This window comes from Chlorocebus sabaeus, chromosome 10 (assembly GCF_047675955.1).
Source record: "Chlorocebus sabaeus isolate Y175 chromosome 10, mChlSab1.0.hap1, whole genome shotgun sequence".
NCBI classification, from domain to species: domain Eukaryota; kingdom Metazoa; phylum Chordata; class Mammalia; order Primates; family Cercopithecidae; genus Chlorocebus; species Chlorocebus sabaeus.
Window position 1 is genome coordinate 69,468,582 of NC_132913.1, and position 16,187 is coordinate 69,484,768.

At 35.1% G+C, this 16,187-nt stretch overlaps 1 protein-coding gene across 9 annotated transcripts in view; it reads right to left on the reverse strand.

Moving 5' to 3' along the window:
* Positions 1-16,187, reverse strand: part of PDE1A (phosphodiesterase 1A) — a 389,378-nt gene that overhangs the window by 45,317 nt on the left and 327,874 nt on the right. The window lies entirely within an intron of this gene.

A 16,187-nucleotide genomic window follows, 5' to 3' on the forward strand; every position in this document is an offset into this window, starting at 1 on the left:
ACATTAATATAGACTTGGGTTGGAGAAGCTAAAATAATGAGCAACCTAAGATATAAAGCCTAGAAAATTCATATCTTTCATTTCTTAATTAGGAATACTTTTGTCTTATTTATAAAAACAAAAGCTATAGTCCAAGTTTATATAATTTTTCTTGGATGGTCTCCTTTTGGGGACATTTTGCAAGGAGAAAAATGATGAATGTTTTCAGGACCTGGAGACTTTGCTTTGGCATTACAATCCCTTGACTTTTAAGAGACAAACGTTTGCTTTTGGAATTTTCCAAAGTCACCATAAAATAGCTAGCTATCTTAGTGTGTTACCTGACATTTAATTAACCATCCAAGTTAATTTATTTATGACAAGTATATCAACAGACCTTAAGTATCAAAATTTTGTGACAGAACTGTTTTTCAAAATTAAAAGTATATGATTTGAAACACCTTTCTGTTCATTAACCAAGTTTCATTAAATCTTCCACAACATATAATGAGGAATTTCTTCAACATTCTTACATTCAGTGTGCATAAACTTATTTTAATATTTTCTCCTCAGAGAAAATTGAAATATCAATTTTTTTATTATTTGATCTCATCTAAAATAGATTAATTGAGCACATATGTTAAAGAATTCCATTTATATTTTACTTCAAGAGAAGTAATTAAATTTTCATCTTCTAAAACAAAGGTTGCTGTTCTGGTCAAACCTTTAATATCACAAGGTTAATTAAACTTTGGTTCTTTCCTTTTGTATTAAAGGAGATGTGCTTATGAAAGAAAGAGGAGAGGATCCTTCCTTGTTCTTGTTCATTGCGATTGCCTGGCCATTTGAAAGAATGTTTTAGGTTCTATTTTCTCCTAATTTATTGGCTGTATACCTTCATGAGCAACACCAGCCTTGCATCGTAAGTCCATAACTTAGGATAAAATACTTAAGGACCCACGGTTTCCTTTCACTCTGTTTCCATTAACATCTTTCTATCCTAATCTTTACAATGTCATGTCAACATGTAGCTTTACAATTTTTTGAGAATATCTTCTAGAGCAGTTCCCCTAAACCATGCCTTTGATTATGAGAGTTATAGGCAGAAAGTCTGGAATCAGAATTGTTGGGGAAAATCTAGATATGGCCATCAAAGAAATAGGAAAATTAGTTACAAACAGGAACATTTCACTATGTCATAACTCAGAGAAAATATAAGGAATAAGAATTTTTGTGACCTCTGCTAGTAACTCCCCTAATTCCTCTGGATAATAATAACACTAATTCCATGTGAAATTGTTATTTATACTCAGGTTAAAGGACAGACGGAAGGGAATTATTAATGCCACTAGTCTTAGAGTCAGAAGATACAGTCAGCTGAGTCGCTGCTGTTCTAGGGGTTATTGCTGTTACTTTAGACATAGCACAACCTTTGCTGAAATGAATTCTCCTTATCTGTTACCTAATTTTGTGATCTTGATTTACTTGTTTTAGGGATAAAATATAATAGATATAATAGTATCTATCCTGAGGTTATCTAAGACTATTTATATGAAGCATAAAGACAGTGCCTGCCACTTAGTAGTCATTAAGTTTAGCTAATAAGAAACATAATTTAGGTCAGGCGTGGTGGCTCACACCTGTAATCTCAGCACTTTGGGAAGCCAAGGCACTTTGACTCAGCCAAGCCAAGTCAGGAGATTGAGACCATCCTGGCCAACATGGTGAAATACTGTCTCTACTAAAAATACAAAAATTACCTGAGTGTGGTGGCCTATGCTTGTAGTCCCAGCTACTTAGGAGGCTGAGGCAGGAGAATCGCTTGAACCCAGGAAGTGGAGGTTGCAGTAAGCCAAGATCGCACCACTGCACTCCAGCCTGGGTGACAGAGCAAGACTCCAACTCAAAAAAAAAAAACAAAAAAAAACCAAAAAAAAACAAAAAAAAAAACCATAATCTATAATAGGAACAATATGAATGCAATATGTACAAATTAAAGGTATTTATGTCTAATATACTATGATGTCTAATAATGTCTAATATATTGAACAGTTTTAGAACACAGGAAATTGAAGTGTGCTTAATTTAGCATGTAATAAAGAGGCATCAGCTTTTTCGCCCTCTTTTTTTCTAGCAAGGAATTGACAAGAAAGGATTTCCACTTTTGAAAGATTGGTTTGTCTGCAGTATGAGACATGACTTGGGGTGAGTTAAGGATGACTCCTTGGCTTCCAGTGTGAATGGAAAGGAGGGAGGGGTCTGTTGGTGCCACTAATGGAAACCAGATCATCTGGGTGGGGGAAAGATTTAATACTATTATGGATTTGGTTTCTGACATGTTGAGGATAAGGTACAAGAATAATGTCATCAATCATTTATGTTAAAATATTAATACTAATATTACTATTGATGAAATAAAATAGAAATAAAGCTACTGATAGGCTTTTGGGAACCTGATATTGGAGATGCTCATATAATATATGCAGATACAACTGCATTTTATTCTTGTGTGTATTTGTTAGGTTGGTGCAAAAGTAATTGTGGTTTTTGCAGTTAAAATAGTAGTCTTAGAGTCAGAAGATACAGTCAGCTGTATCTTTTGCAATTAAAATTGCAAAAACCACAATTACTTTTGCACAACCCTAAATATTATAAGACTGTATCTATTAAATGCAGCTAAGCTACATTTAACTTTTGTTTGTTTGTTTTTTGTTGTTGTTTTTTCTTTAGTTAAGATGCTGCTATCTGGTGTTTTAAGGATACAAATGTAATAGATGTATTTTTATACTCTGTGGTACAAGCTCTTTGGCCCCCAAATGGTAACTTTGGCCTGAGAAAGGCATTATGATAATTTACTTTCTTTTATTTTTATTTTCTTATTTTTCTGAGACAGAGTTTCACTCTTGTTGCCTAGGTTGGAGTGCAATGGCGCAACCTCGGTTCACTGTAACCTCTGCCTCCCAGGTTCAAGCAATTCTCCTACCTTAGCCTCCCGAGTAGCTGGGATTATAGGCGCCTGCCACCATGCTGAGCTAATTTTTTGTATTTTTAGCAGAGATGGGGTTTCACCATGTTGGCCAGGGTAGTCTCAAACTCCTGACCTCAAGTAATCCACCTGCCTTGGCCTCCTAGAGTGCTGGGATTACTGGTGTGAGCCACTGTGCCTGGCCACTTTCTTGAGTTAAATTTTATAGAATGTTGAATGGCAACATTTTTCCTATAGGGCTTAGGCATTTGGCAGTTACATGCAGGGATGACATTCCTATAGATGGAGCAAGAGATTTTATATTCTATTTACTTCCTGTACCCCACAATTAATTTAGAATATTAAATTTTCACTGTCAAATCACATTGAATGCTAAAGTACATTAATTATTTAATTTATTTATAAATATTTCAAAGTGTTATTTACTCTTTAGGGTGAATAAAGGCCATGAGTGCAAGATTAGTAGGGGGCCCTGTAGGTAAACTATGAAGGAACTAGAACTCTGTATAAAGAGAATGTTAGAATCTCTGAGTATAGATTTGCCACCTTTATAATTTCTTCATTCTGTCCCAGGATAGGGAATATTTATTTTCCATCAAGGTAAAAGCAGAGGTCATCGTAATAAGCATTGTGAAAGAAGAGTTTATATTTTTCTTAGAGGTTTTGCTGTCATTTGAGGACGCTGCCTTCAGGGGGCCAAAATACACTTTTAAAAAGGAGGAGGAAGTAGAAAAAGTGGCCCCATCGAAATGGAAACTCCAGGCAGCCTGAGGTTCTCAGGCCCCACAACTTGTACCTGTCTTTACAATTCCCTGGAGATCCTTCAGGTTTCTTCTCTGAAAGTCTATAACAGAGAACTACTAATTGTTTTTAAATGCTTTCCTACCGTTGTAAAGTGCTCTGACAGCCATTAATAAGGTGTGAAATCCAATGACATAACAGCACCTTTTTGTTGTTGTTGTTGTTGTTTGCATTTCTCTGAAACCAAAAAAATTTCTATAGTTTTGTTTTTTTCTTGAGAGAAGTCTCACTCTGTCACCCAGGCTGAAGTACAGTGGCATGATCTCGGCTCACTGCAACCTCTGCCTCCCAGGTTCAAGCAATTCTCCTGCCTCAGCCTCCCGAGTAGATGGGATTACAGGCACTTGCCACTACGCCTGGCTAATTTTTGTATTTTTAGTAGAGACAGGGTTTCACCATATTGGCCAGGTTGGTCTTGAACTCCTGACCTTGTGATCCATCTGCCTCAGCCTCCCAAAGTGCTGGGATTACAGGCATGAGCCACTGCGCCTGGCCAGTCTTGTTTTGTTTTGTTTTCTTTTAATGAAGAAGAAAAGACAGGGTAAAGTACACAAATCTTGAGAAAACTCTTCATTGAAACTTCAGTATTAGAGAAACAAGCAACATCAATAACAAATATGCAGGAAGCCCCTGACCACAGGGACAGGGGCTTAGGAGACACTCTTCCTAAGGACAGCCTTCGGAGACATTCTACAGCTGAGGGTGAGATTTGAGAGACCTCTTGCTCTATAGAAGAATTTGATTGGGAGAGAAGGATGCACTAATTTAGCCTTCATTGGAAAACTTCAGGAATTTAGGCCCTCTACCCTTCTTTACTTCTTCTATAAATGGGCCTTTCTAAATTCGAAGAACAGCACGAAAAACATTTAAGCATTTAATAATTACAGCAACTAATACATTCAATTTCAGTAAAATATTGATCTGATATAACTGTATTTCTGTGAGTGTTATAAATATTTTATGGAATATTAGAACCCCTGGTGTAACCGGTGTTTATAGTACTTTTATGGCTTTTGAAACTAAAACCTTTTTTACATTTAAAGTTATCTTGGCTCATAGCTACAGTTCTTTTCATTTCTGCAATTTTAGGGGTTATGTTTATGATTTTTTAAAAAAACCAGATTCTTGGCTGAGAATGGACTAACTAAATACATTTGTATTACTATGGAAAATGAAATTTATTTTGAAATAACACTTTATACTACTTCTAGCAACATTTAAAAATAGAGAGGCCTGACTGTATACAATTCAAGGTAAAATAAACATTTTGACCTTTCCTTCCAAATAACTTGCATTTCTAATTATTTTTTTCTTCTTGGCTAACAAGGTAATAATGATTAATAAATGCAGATTTTGTTCAAATATATATTTTTTTCATGTGTCACAAAACAACTAGCGGAAGGGAAAAATTCAGGTAGTCATTGTTATTTAATTTAAGATACAAACACATTTTGATGGAAGCGACTATTTTTGTAAAAAAATTAACTGCACTGACTTCTTATCTTGCCAACCTGACATGTGTGTTCAAGAGGAGAATAAAAAGCAAAAACCTGTCTTCTTTTACTAATGATTTTTTTTTTTGGCTGGTATGTTCATCTCTGATCTCTCTCTTATATCAGTCATAGTTAAAATAAATGCAGCATCCTCCAAATCTACCCATTACTGTCAGTAGAGGCAACCGTGTTGATCTGCGTGAAAACTCAAGGAGACATTAATCATATTGATAAATATCACAGGCTTGTTGCAAAAATGCCTTGGAAATGAGAACCTGTTCTACTGCCTTTTACCATTAGTGGCTTATTCAAGAGTCAGAAATCAGTGTTTCTCACAACTGCAAATTCTGGATACAATTCTGATCTCTGGCTAGTTTCCCATGGCTTTAGAGGGTGAAACTAAAGTAGTACCACTAAAGAATGAGATAATGCTGATAGGATTTTAAAGAATAATACAAATAGCTTGTCTTCCAGAAATATACAGCATTTAAAAATTTCTTAGTGTCTCTTTGAATCCATTTGTTAAATAAAATGAGTTTGGTAGACAAACTAATAAGAAAATTATTTAGAAGTTAACACATCACAAAATTTATCTGCATTTTTCTGAAATATTCACACACACACATACACACACATGAACCTTTCTTGAAAGGTTGCTCTTGGAAAATTCTAAAAATCAGCTCTTTCCTTTGCTACTTTTCTGATTTTTTGAATTTCTATCCAGGCTCTAATTTTGTTCAAAACCAATAGAAGGAATTGCAAGTCTAGCATTACATTCTGCAGAGCAAAAAGGAAAATACTTCTCTGAATTGGCTACTTTTTAAACTTGATGACTGTGTTGGAAATGTGCTTTTAAATTGCACCCAGATCTTTAGAAATTCAGCATTAAGTAACTATCAAACAACAAAATACTTCATAAGCAATGGTGTCGTATACTGATACTTTGCCTTGGAAAACTATAAAGCTTAAAATAGACTAGCAGGATAACAAATACCACCAATTCCTCACATTTGAAGCCCTCTTACATTTATTCTATCACTTTGTTCTTCACAGTCATCCTGGGAAGTAGGCAGGATGTGAAAAGGTAAGAAGGTATATGGAGACAGGAAGGGGAAGACTCATCTCTCCCACTCCTGGAAGAATGAAAAGCTAGGGCTTACCCTTGAGTTTTCTGAAGTCAAGTCCAATTATCTCTCTAATTCCCATTATTAGGCTTCTTATGTTTGACCAATGTACATAAAATACAGTCTTTAACAAGAAACACAAGATGTTTACATTTAAACTGTAACTGAGGGCCATGATGAGTTCTGGACAGACCTCATTTGATTTACCTCAAAATCTCTAGCACAGCCAGTGGAATTTAAGACACAGTATTTAGATTCTTAGTACCTTCCAAAGGAATGAAGACATGTATTTGCAAATTGCTTTCTAAAAGTGCTGTTTTCACTGTATGAGATGAAAAACCCAGTCACCTTGGCTAAATGCATAGCAGAATGGCATCAGTATTGTGGGTCTGACAAAGTGATAGTTTTACAGATGGCTATGTGAGGATGAACAAAAATAAAACATACAAGAACCACTGCAGTCCTGCTAATTTCTAGGACATCTGCATAGATATATAGACACAGTTCAATATCTTACGTCATATCAGAGCAATACATACACCAAGGAATTTCAGGTTCATTGCTTATTTACCTCCAAAGGTGTACATTATGCAGTATGACTAAGAATAAGTAAGAGTACTACGGGATTTATTTAGTTCAATGCAAGAAAACATTTTACCTGTTGGAATCAATATCATATTTCAGCATAAGTTTCATAAAGAAAAACTTGTTTAGCTTGAAAGACAAATTTGTTGGCAGTACAAACTTACTTATTTTGACCTTTAACTCCACATTTTTCTGTTTTGCTGCATATGTTTCTGAAGGGAATTTGAAAGTCATTTGCTTTTAAAAATCCAGAAATTGGTGAACTTTCAAAAGATCTGAACTCAATTTCATTGAATTCATTAATCTCATGATCCTGTCAGGTATTCTTTGTTTTGAAATCAGTAAAACAAAAGGATAATACAAATCATGATATTATTTGGAGATCTAATGGTAATCTTCAAGAGTCTCTGGGATTTTAGTTTTGTTTTTTTCCACAGTAATTATTTTAGGATCTTCTTTAAGTCAGAGATGAGCTACCTTCATTATGATATACTCTTTTTTAAAAAAAAAAAGGGAAATTTGTGTGCCAATCTGAAGCGTATAAACAGGAACACTTGTATAACACTCAATTAAGATATAGAGCATTTCCATTACCCCCAGAAAGTTGCCTTAACCTCGTCCAAGGAATCATAACCCATATAGGTACCTACTGTTCTGATTTCTATCACCATATATTAATTTTGCCAATTTTTGAACTTCATATAAATTGATTTATAGTATGTACTCTTTTGAGATTTATTGTCATTTGTATCATTAGTCTATTTTTTATTGTTGCATGATATTCCATTGTACGACTATACCATGTTTTATTTTTTATCCATTTCTATTTTTGATGAATATTTGGACTGTTTCTAGCATTGAGATTTTGTAAATAGTATTGTGATTACTACTCCTATATAAGACATTTAGTGGGCATAAACACTAATTTATCTAGGGGTAAAAGTGTTGGGTACTAAGGGATATTAAGTATCCCTTCATATTAACTTCAGTAGATGATATCCAGTAGTTTTCCAGAGTGTTTGTAATAATTTATCCTCCCACCTGTGATGTATGCATGATACCTCCAGTTGTTCCTCACTTCTGGCAACACTTTATATTGTCAATTATTTTAATTTTAGTCATTCTCATGGGGCTATATGATATTTCATTATGATTTAATTTACAATTCTTTGATAAGTAAAGACAACGAGCATACTTGTATGTATGTGTTACCTACTTGTAGATTTGCTTTTATAAAATATCTGTTCAAATTGGCCTGATTTTCTTTTTACTATTGATTTGTTGGAGTTCTATACAAAAGTGGACACAAGTCCTTGGACAGATATTTGTAGTACAAATATTTTCTCTCAGTCTATGGTTTGCATTTTCTTATTAGTGCCTTTGGAAAAACAGAATTTTGAATTTTGCTTTCTTCCACTTCATTTTTTTTTTCTTGTATGAGTAATGTTTTATGTGTCTTCTCTAAGAAATATTTACCTACCCCCAAGATTAGAGAGATCTTCTCTTGTGTTTTCCTCTAAGAGCTTTATAGTTTTAGGTTTTGTGTTAAACTCCTTATTTTTCAATTAGTTTTTATGTAAGGTGTACGTAGGGGACCAGTTTCCTTTTCTTCCAATATATTCAATAATTGCTGTTCCATTTCCTTTTGTGGAAAGATTTTCCTTTCCCCATGTAGTTGTTTTGTTGCCTTTGTAGAAGATCAAATGACTTTACATATGTGAGCCTGTTTCTGAAATCACTCCTCTATTTTAATGATCTATTTGCCTATCCCTATGCTTTATGCCAATAACAGTGCCGTGATCACTGTAGCTTTATACTAACTCATGTAAGGAGGAAGTGTAAGTCCTCGAACTTCTTTAATCTTTTTCAAAATTGTTTTGGCTGCCTTAGACTCTTATATTTCTACACAGATTTTAGAATCAGCTTTTCAACTTCTACAAATAAGCCTGTTAACATTTTTGATAAAGATTATGCTAAATTTATTAAAATTTTGGAAGAACTGACAGCTTAGAAATATTGAGTCTTTCAGTCATTAACATAATATATCTCTCCATTTATATAGGTCTTAAAACTTCTCTCAACAATATTTTGTAGTTTGCAGTGTGGAGGTTTCATATACATTTAATTAAAGATATCCTCGAATATTTTATGATTTTATGCTGTTACAAAGTATACTGTTTTCAAATTTTATTTTCAAAATGTTTGCAGCTTGTATACAGAAACACAATTGATTTTACAACTAATAAACTCATTTATTAATTCTAGTAGCCTTTTGTAGATCTCTTGAGGTTTTTTATGTAGATGATCATGTTTCTGCAACTAACAGTTTTAGGGGAGGTTCCAAAATGGCTGAATAGGAACAGCTCCAGTCTGCAGCTCCCAGTGTGAGTGACACAGAAGATGGGTGATTTCTGCATTTCCAACTGAGTTTTGAAGAGAGTAGTGCTTCTCCCAGCACGGAGTTTGAGATCTGAGAACAGACTGTCTCCTCAAGTGGGTCCCTGAACCCCGAGTAGCCTAACTGGGAGAGACCTCCCAGTAGGGACCGACTGACACGCCATACAGCCAGGTGCCCTTCTGAGATGAAGCTTCCAGAAGAAGCATCAGACAGCACATTTGCCATTCTGCAATATTTGCTGTTCTGCAGCCTCCACTGGTGATATCCAGGCAAACAGGGTCTGGAGTGGACCTCTAGCAAACTCCAACAGACCTGCAGCTAACAGTCCTGACTGTTAGAAGGAAAACTAACAAACAGAAAGGACATCCACACCAAAACCCCATCTGTATGTCACCATCATCAAAGACCAAAGGTAGATAAAATGACAAAGATGGGGAGAAACCAGAGCAGAAAAGCTGAAAATTCTAAAAATCAGAGTGTCTCTTCTCCTCCAAAGGAATGCAGCTCCTTGCCAGCAACAGAACAAAGCTGGATGGAGAATGACTTTGACAAGTTGAGAGAAGAAGACTTCAGGTGATCAGTAATAACAAACTTCTCTGAGCTAAAGGAGGTTGTTCAAATACATTGCAAAGAAGCTAAAAACCTTGAAAAAAGATTAGACAAATGGCTAACTAGAATAAACAGTGTAGAGAAGTCCTTAAATGACTGGATAGAGCTGAAAACCATGGCAGGAGAACTACGTGACACATGCACAAGCTTCAGTAGCCGGTTTGATCAAGTGGAAGAAAGGGTATCAGTGATTGAAGATCAAATGAATGAAATGAAGTGAGAAGAGAAGTTTAAAGAAAAAAGAGTAAAAAGAAATGAACAAAGGCTCCAAGAATTATGGGACTATGTGAAAAGACCAAATCTACTTCTGATTGGTGTACCTGAAAGTGATGGGGAGAATGGAACCAAGTTGAAAAACACTCTTCAAGTTATTATCCAGGAGAACTTCTGCAACCTAGCGAGGCAGGCCAACATTCAAATTTAGGAAACACAGAGAACACAACAAAGATACTCCTCGAGAAGAGCAACTCTAAAACACATAATTATCAGATTCACCAAAGTCGAAATGAAGGAAAAAACGTTAAGGGCAGCCAGAGAGAAAGTTGGGTTACCCACAAAGGGAAGCCTATCAGACTAACAGTGGATCTCTCAGCAGAAACTGCAAGCCAGAAGAGAGTGGGGGTCAATATTCAACATTCTTAAAGAAAAGAATTTTCAACCCAGAATTTCTCATCCAGTCAAACTAAGCTTCATAAGTGAAGGAGAAATAAAATCCTTTACAGACAAGCAAATGCTGAGAGATTTTGTCACCACCAGGCCTGCCTTAAAAGAACTCCTGAAGGAAGCACTAGACATGGAAAGGAACAACCAGTACCAGCCACTACAAAAACATGCCACATTATAAAGACCATCAATGCTAGGAAGAAACTGCATCAAATAACGAGCAAAATAACCAGCTAACATCATAATGACAGGATCAAATTCACACATAACAATATTAACCTTAAATGTAAATGGGCTAAATGCTCCAACTAAAAGACACAGACTGGCAAATTAGATAAAGAGTCAAGACCCATGAGTGTGCTGTATTCAGGAGACCCATCTCATGTGCAGAGACACACAAACCCACAGCCAATATACTGAATGGGCAAAAACTGGAAGCATTCCCTTTGAAAACTGGCATAAGACAGGGATGCCTTCTCTCACCACTCCTAATCAACATAGGGTTGGAAGTTCTGTCCAGGGCAATCAGGCAAGAGAAAGAAATAAAGGGTATTCAATTAGGAAAGGGAAAGTCAAATTGTCTCTGTTTGCAGATGGCATGATTGTACATTTAGAAAACCCCATCGTATCAGTCCAAAAGCTCCTTAAGCTGATAAGAAACTTCAGCAACGTCTCAGGATACAAAATAAATGTGCAAAAATCACAAGCATTCCTATACACCAATAACAGACAAACAGAGAGCCAAATCATGAATGAACTCCCATTCACAATTGCTTTAAAGAGAATAAAATACCTAGGAATCCAACTTACAAGGGAGGTGAAGGACCTCTTCAAGGAGAACTACAAACCACTGCTCAATAAAATAAAAGAGGACACAAACAAATGGAAGAACGTTCCATGCTCATGGACAGGAAGAATCAATATGAAAATGGCCATACTGCCCAAGGTAATTTATAGATTCAGTGCCATCCCCATCAAGCTACCAATGACTTTCTTCACAAAATTGGAAAAAACCACTTTAAAGTTCATATGGAACCAAAAAAGAACCCATATTGCCAAGACAATCCTAAGCCAAAAGAACAAAGCTGGAGGCATCATGCTACCCAACTTCAAACTATACTACAAGGCTACAGTAACCAAAACTACAAGGCTACAAACCAAAGCATGGTACTGGTACCAAAACAGAGATATAAACTAACGGAACAGAATAGAGCCCTCGGAAATAATACCATACATCTACAACCATCTGATCTTTGACAAACCTGACAAAAACAAGAAATGGGGAAAGGATTCCCTATTTAATAAATGGTTCTGGGAAAACTGGCTAGCCATATGCAGAAAGCTGAAACTGGATCCCTTCCTTACACCTTATACAAAAATTAATTCAAGATGGATTAAAGACTTAAATGTTAGACCTAAAACCATAAAAACCCTAGAAGAAGACCTAGGCAATACCATTCAGGCCACAGGCATGGGCAAAGCCTTCATGACTAAAACACCAAAAGCAATGGCAACAAAAGCCAAAATTGACAAATGGGATCTAATTAAACTAAAGAACTTCTGCACAGCAAAAGAAACTACCACCAGAGTGAACAGGCAACCTACAGAATGGGAGAAAATTTTTATAATCTACTGATCTGACAAAGGGCTAAAATCCAGAATCTACAATAACTTAAACAAATTTATAAGATATAATCAAACAACCTCACCAAAAAGTGGGCAAAGAATATGAACAGACACTTCTCAAAAGAACACATTTATGCAGCCAACAGACACATGAAGAAATGCTCATCATCACTGGCCATCAGAGAAATGCAAATCAGAACCATAATGAGATACCATCTCACACCAGTTAGAACGGCGATCATTAAAATGTCAGGAAACAACAGGTACTGGAGAGGATGTGGAGAAATAGGAATACTTTTATGCTGCTGATGGGCTGTAAACTAGTTCAACCATTGTGGAAGACAGTGTGGCGATTCCTCAAAGATCTAGAAATACCATTTGACCCAGTCATCCCATTACTGGGCATATACCCAAAGGATTATAAATCATGCTGCCATAAAGACGCATGCACACGTATTTTTATTGTGGTACTATTCACAACAGCAAAGACTTAGAAATGTCCATCAATGATAGAGTGGATTAAGAAAATGTGGAACATATATACCATGGAATACTATGCAGCCATAAAAAAGGATGAGTTCATGTCCTTTGTAGGGACATGGATGAAGCGGGAAACCATCATTCTCAGCAAACTATCACAAGGACAGAAAACCGAACACCTCATGTTCTCACTCATAGGTGGGAATTGAACAATGAGAACACTTGGACACAGGAAGGGGAACATCACACACTGGAGCCTGTTGTGGGGTCGGGGGAGGGAGGAAGAACAGCATTAGGAGATACACCTTACGTAAATGACGAGTTAATGGGTGCAGCACAGCAACATGGCACTTGTATACATATGTAACAAACCTACATGTTGTGCACATGTACCCTAGAACTTAAAGTATAACAAAAAAGTAAAAAAGACAAAAAAGGTATTATTTATAGTAAGCTGTAGAGTAAAATCATAATTAAAAATATCCCTTATACTGAAGTATAGTTCAGCAAAAGCAGTATATGTTTTATGTAATGATTGAAGATGAAATGCTAGCTAATATCAGAAGTGATAGAAGAATAAAAATAGATCGATTTATTGAATTTCCTCTTTTTCTCTTATTGATTAATTCCCTAAGTTGAAGTTCATAAATAATTACAGGAATTTATTTTAAAATGTACTAATAGATAAAATATTTTTATTTTATTAGAATGTATTAGAATTTTTTAAAAAGTTTTATTTATTTTTATTCAAACTATACTTTGTTTTTCATTAACTTCCTGCATTGGCTAGAACTTCAAATGCAATGTTGAATAGAAGAGGTAAGAGTACCTATAATGATCTTAGAATAAAAATGTTCAATATTTCATCATGAAATATCACATTAGCTATAAAACTTTTATGAGGTTGAGAAAAGTCTTCTGCTTCAAGTTTACTAATAGTTTTTATAATTAATGTCTGTTGAATATTGTCAAATGCATTTTGCACATCTATAGGGTTGATAATATATTTTTTACTTTATTTCCTTTAATATGGTGAATTACCTTAATTTTTAAATATTAAACTGACTCATTATGATATGATACGCACTTTCTTCCTAAATTGCTGGATTCGATTTGCTAAAAACTTTAAAAATTAAAAAAAAATTCCCCTTTAGTTTTATGACAGATGTGGATGTGTAATTTTCTTTACCTGAAAAGTCTTTGTCAGGTATTGTCAAGAATTATGCTGTCAAATTTTCCTCTTCCTCTATGTCATAAAAGAATTTGTGTAAAACTGGCATTATTTCTTCCTGAAATGTTTGAGAGAATTCTCCATCTCTCAATTGAATTGAATATTGAGAATTGAAATCAGAAAGAGAATTAAAGTCATCTAAGCCTGGAGTTTTCTTCATAAGAAGAATTAAAGTACAAATTCAAGTTTGGAAAACAGATACATGAATATTCAGACTACATGATTTTTTCTTGTGTCTGTTTTGGTAATTTATATCTGTTAAAAATTTTGACAATTTCATCTAAGTTTTCAATTTTTTTGGCATAAATTGTGCATAATATTCCTCATCCTTTTGATGAATATAGGCTCTATAATGATATTCTCTCTTTCATTTATAGTTTTTTCTCTTTTTGATCCTGCAAGTAATTTCATTACTTTTTCAGAGAGCCAACTGTTATCTTTATTAACTTTTGTTATTGTTTGTCTTTGTTCTGTTTCACTGTTTTTGACTTTTATATTCATTATATCCTTCCATCAACTTATTTTGATTCAGTTTTCTTAACTTCTAGCTTCTTAAGGTGAAACAGATGTAAGTTACTTTATTACACGTTTGTTTTTTTCTAATATAAGTATGTAAAGCTATAAAATTTCCCCTAAGCACTGCTTCAGTTGCATCCAACAATTTTCAAATACTATGTTTTCAAAATCATTCAACTTAAGATATTTTTTAAAATTTTCATAACTTAAAAAACCATTGTATCTCTTTATGTTTCTGTTTTCGCATCTCTAATATCACAGGGCTATTCAGAAAGATCTCTAAGGTCTCTATACAATTATCATTTTCTGGTTGATTGGTTGAGTATATTATTATAATTTTTAATTGACCATAATAAGCAGTTGACCTTTAGAATTTGGTAGGTTTTACACTTAGTGTATTTTGTTTAGCACAAAGTAAATTATTAAAACATTTTTCCAATACTATTTTTAGGATCAAAATATTTGAATGTAGAAGATGTTACTCAGTAACTTTCTCTAGGAATATGAATTGCAATGTAAAAATGAAACCACACATTATATCCATCAACAATGGGAGACAGAAACCTGAGTCATCCAAACATAGTAATCTATTTGGTGTTTATATCTTCAGAACAGGTATAAAATCAATGAACAAACATTCACAACAAAGAACAATACTGAGAAATGAAATAATCTGAAAATACAGAAATGAAAGAACTTCTCTAAATGGGACTGTGATAAAATAAAACAAACAAACAAAATGTATCTGATATTCATTCACAGTTCCTGGCACGGAGCTTCAAAAACCTGTGGAATTTCCTGAGTGATAGGAGAGTCTATGCTAACGAGGCAGCTCTTGGCCTATCCCCTAGATAGTTTCAGGATAGGGCCTGGTCACCAGAAACCAACCACATGATTAGAAATTTGGAACTTTAAGCTAGTCAGGGGATATCTGGGAAGGAAGCGAGGCTGGAGATTGAGTTCAATCACATGTCCAGTGGTTTAATCAACCATGCATATGTATTAAAACTGATAAATACTCTGGACAGGAAAGCTCAGTAGCACCTCCTGGTTGGTGAAAACATTGACAAGGCAGGATGGTGGCACTGGCTAACTCCATTGGAGATAGCAAGGAAGCTCTGCATCCAAGACCCTCCCAGACCTTTTCTTATGGGCCTTTTCATTTGGCTCTTCCTGGATTGTATTCTTTATAATAAAATTGTATTGTAAGGATAGCACTTTCGAAGTTTTGTGAGTCATTCTAGCAAGTTATTGAACCTAGAGAGGGTTGTGGGAACCACTGAACTTGTAACTGGCTGGTCAGAAGTGCCGGTGTCCCACAGCCCCATTTACAGCTGGCATCTGAAGTGGAGCCAATCTTGTGGAAGACTGAGCCCTTAATTTGTGCAATTTGATGCTAACTCTGAGTGGTTAGCATCACATTTGTATTGTTGTACTCCAGCTTGGATTGTGGGGGTTGCAAAACAGGCACGTGTATAAAGAAAACATGTGTACTTATGGCAGAGAACACCAGTCACAGTCCTTATCCAGGCTTGTTTCTGACATAACATTAGATTTTTGTTGCTGCTGTTGTTGCCTATTTCAGTTAGGCATGTGTCCACCCAGCTAAAGCAATATTTCTCGGCCTCCATTAAAATTCTGGCCAACAAGATTTATGCAGAACTGTTATACATCCTCATCTACTCTTTTTATTATG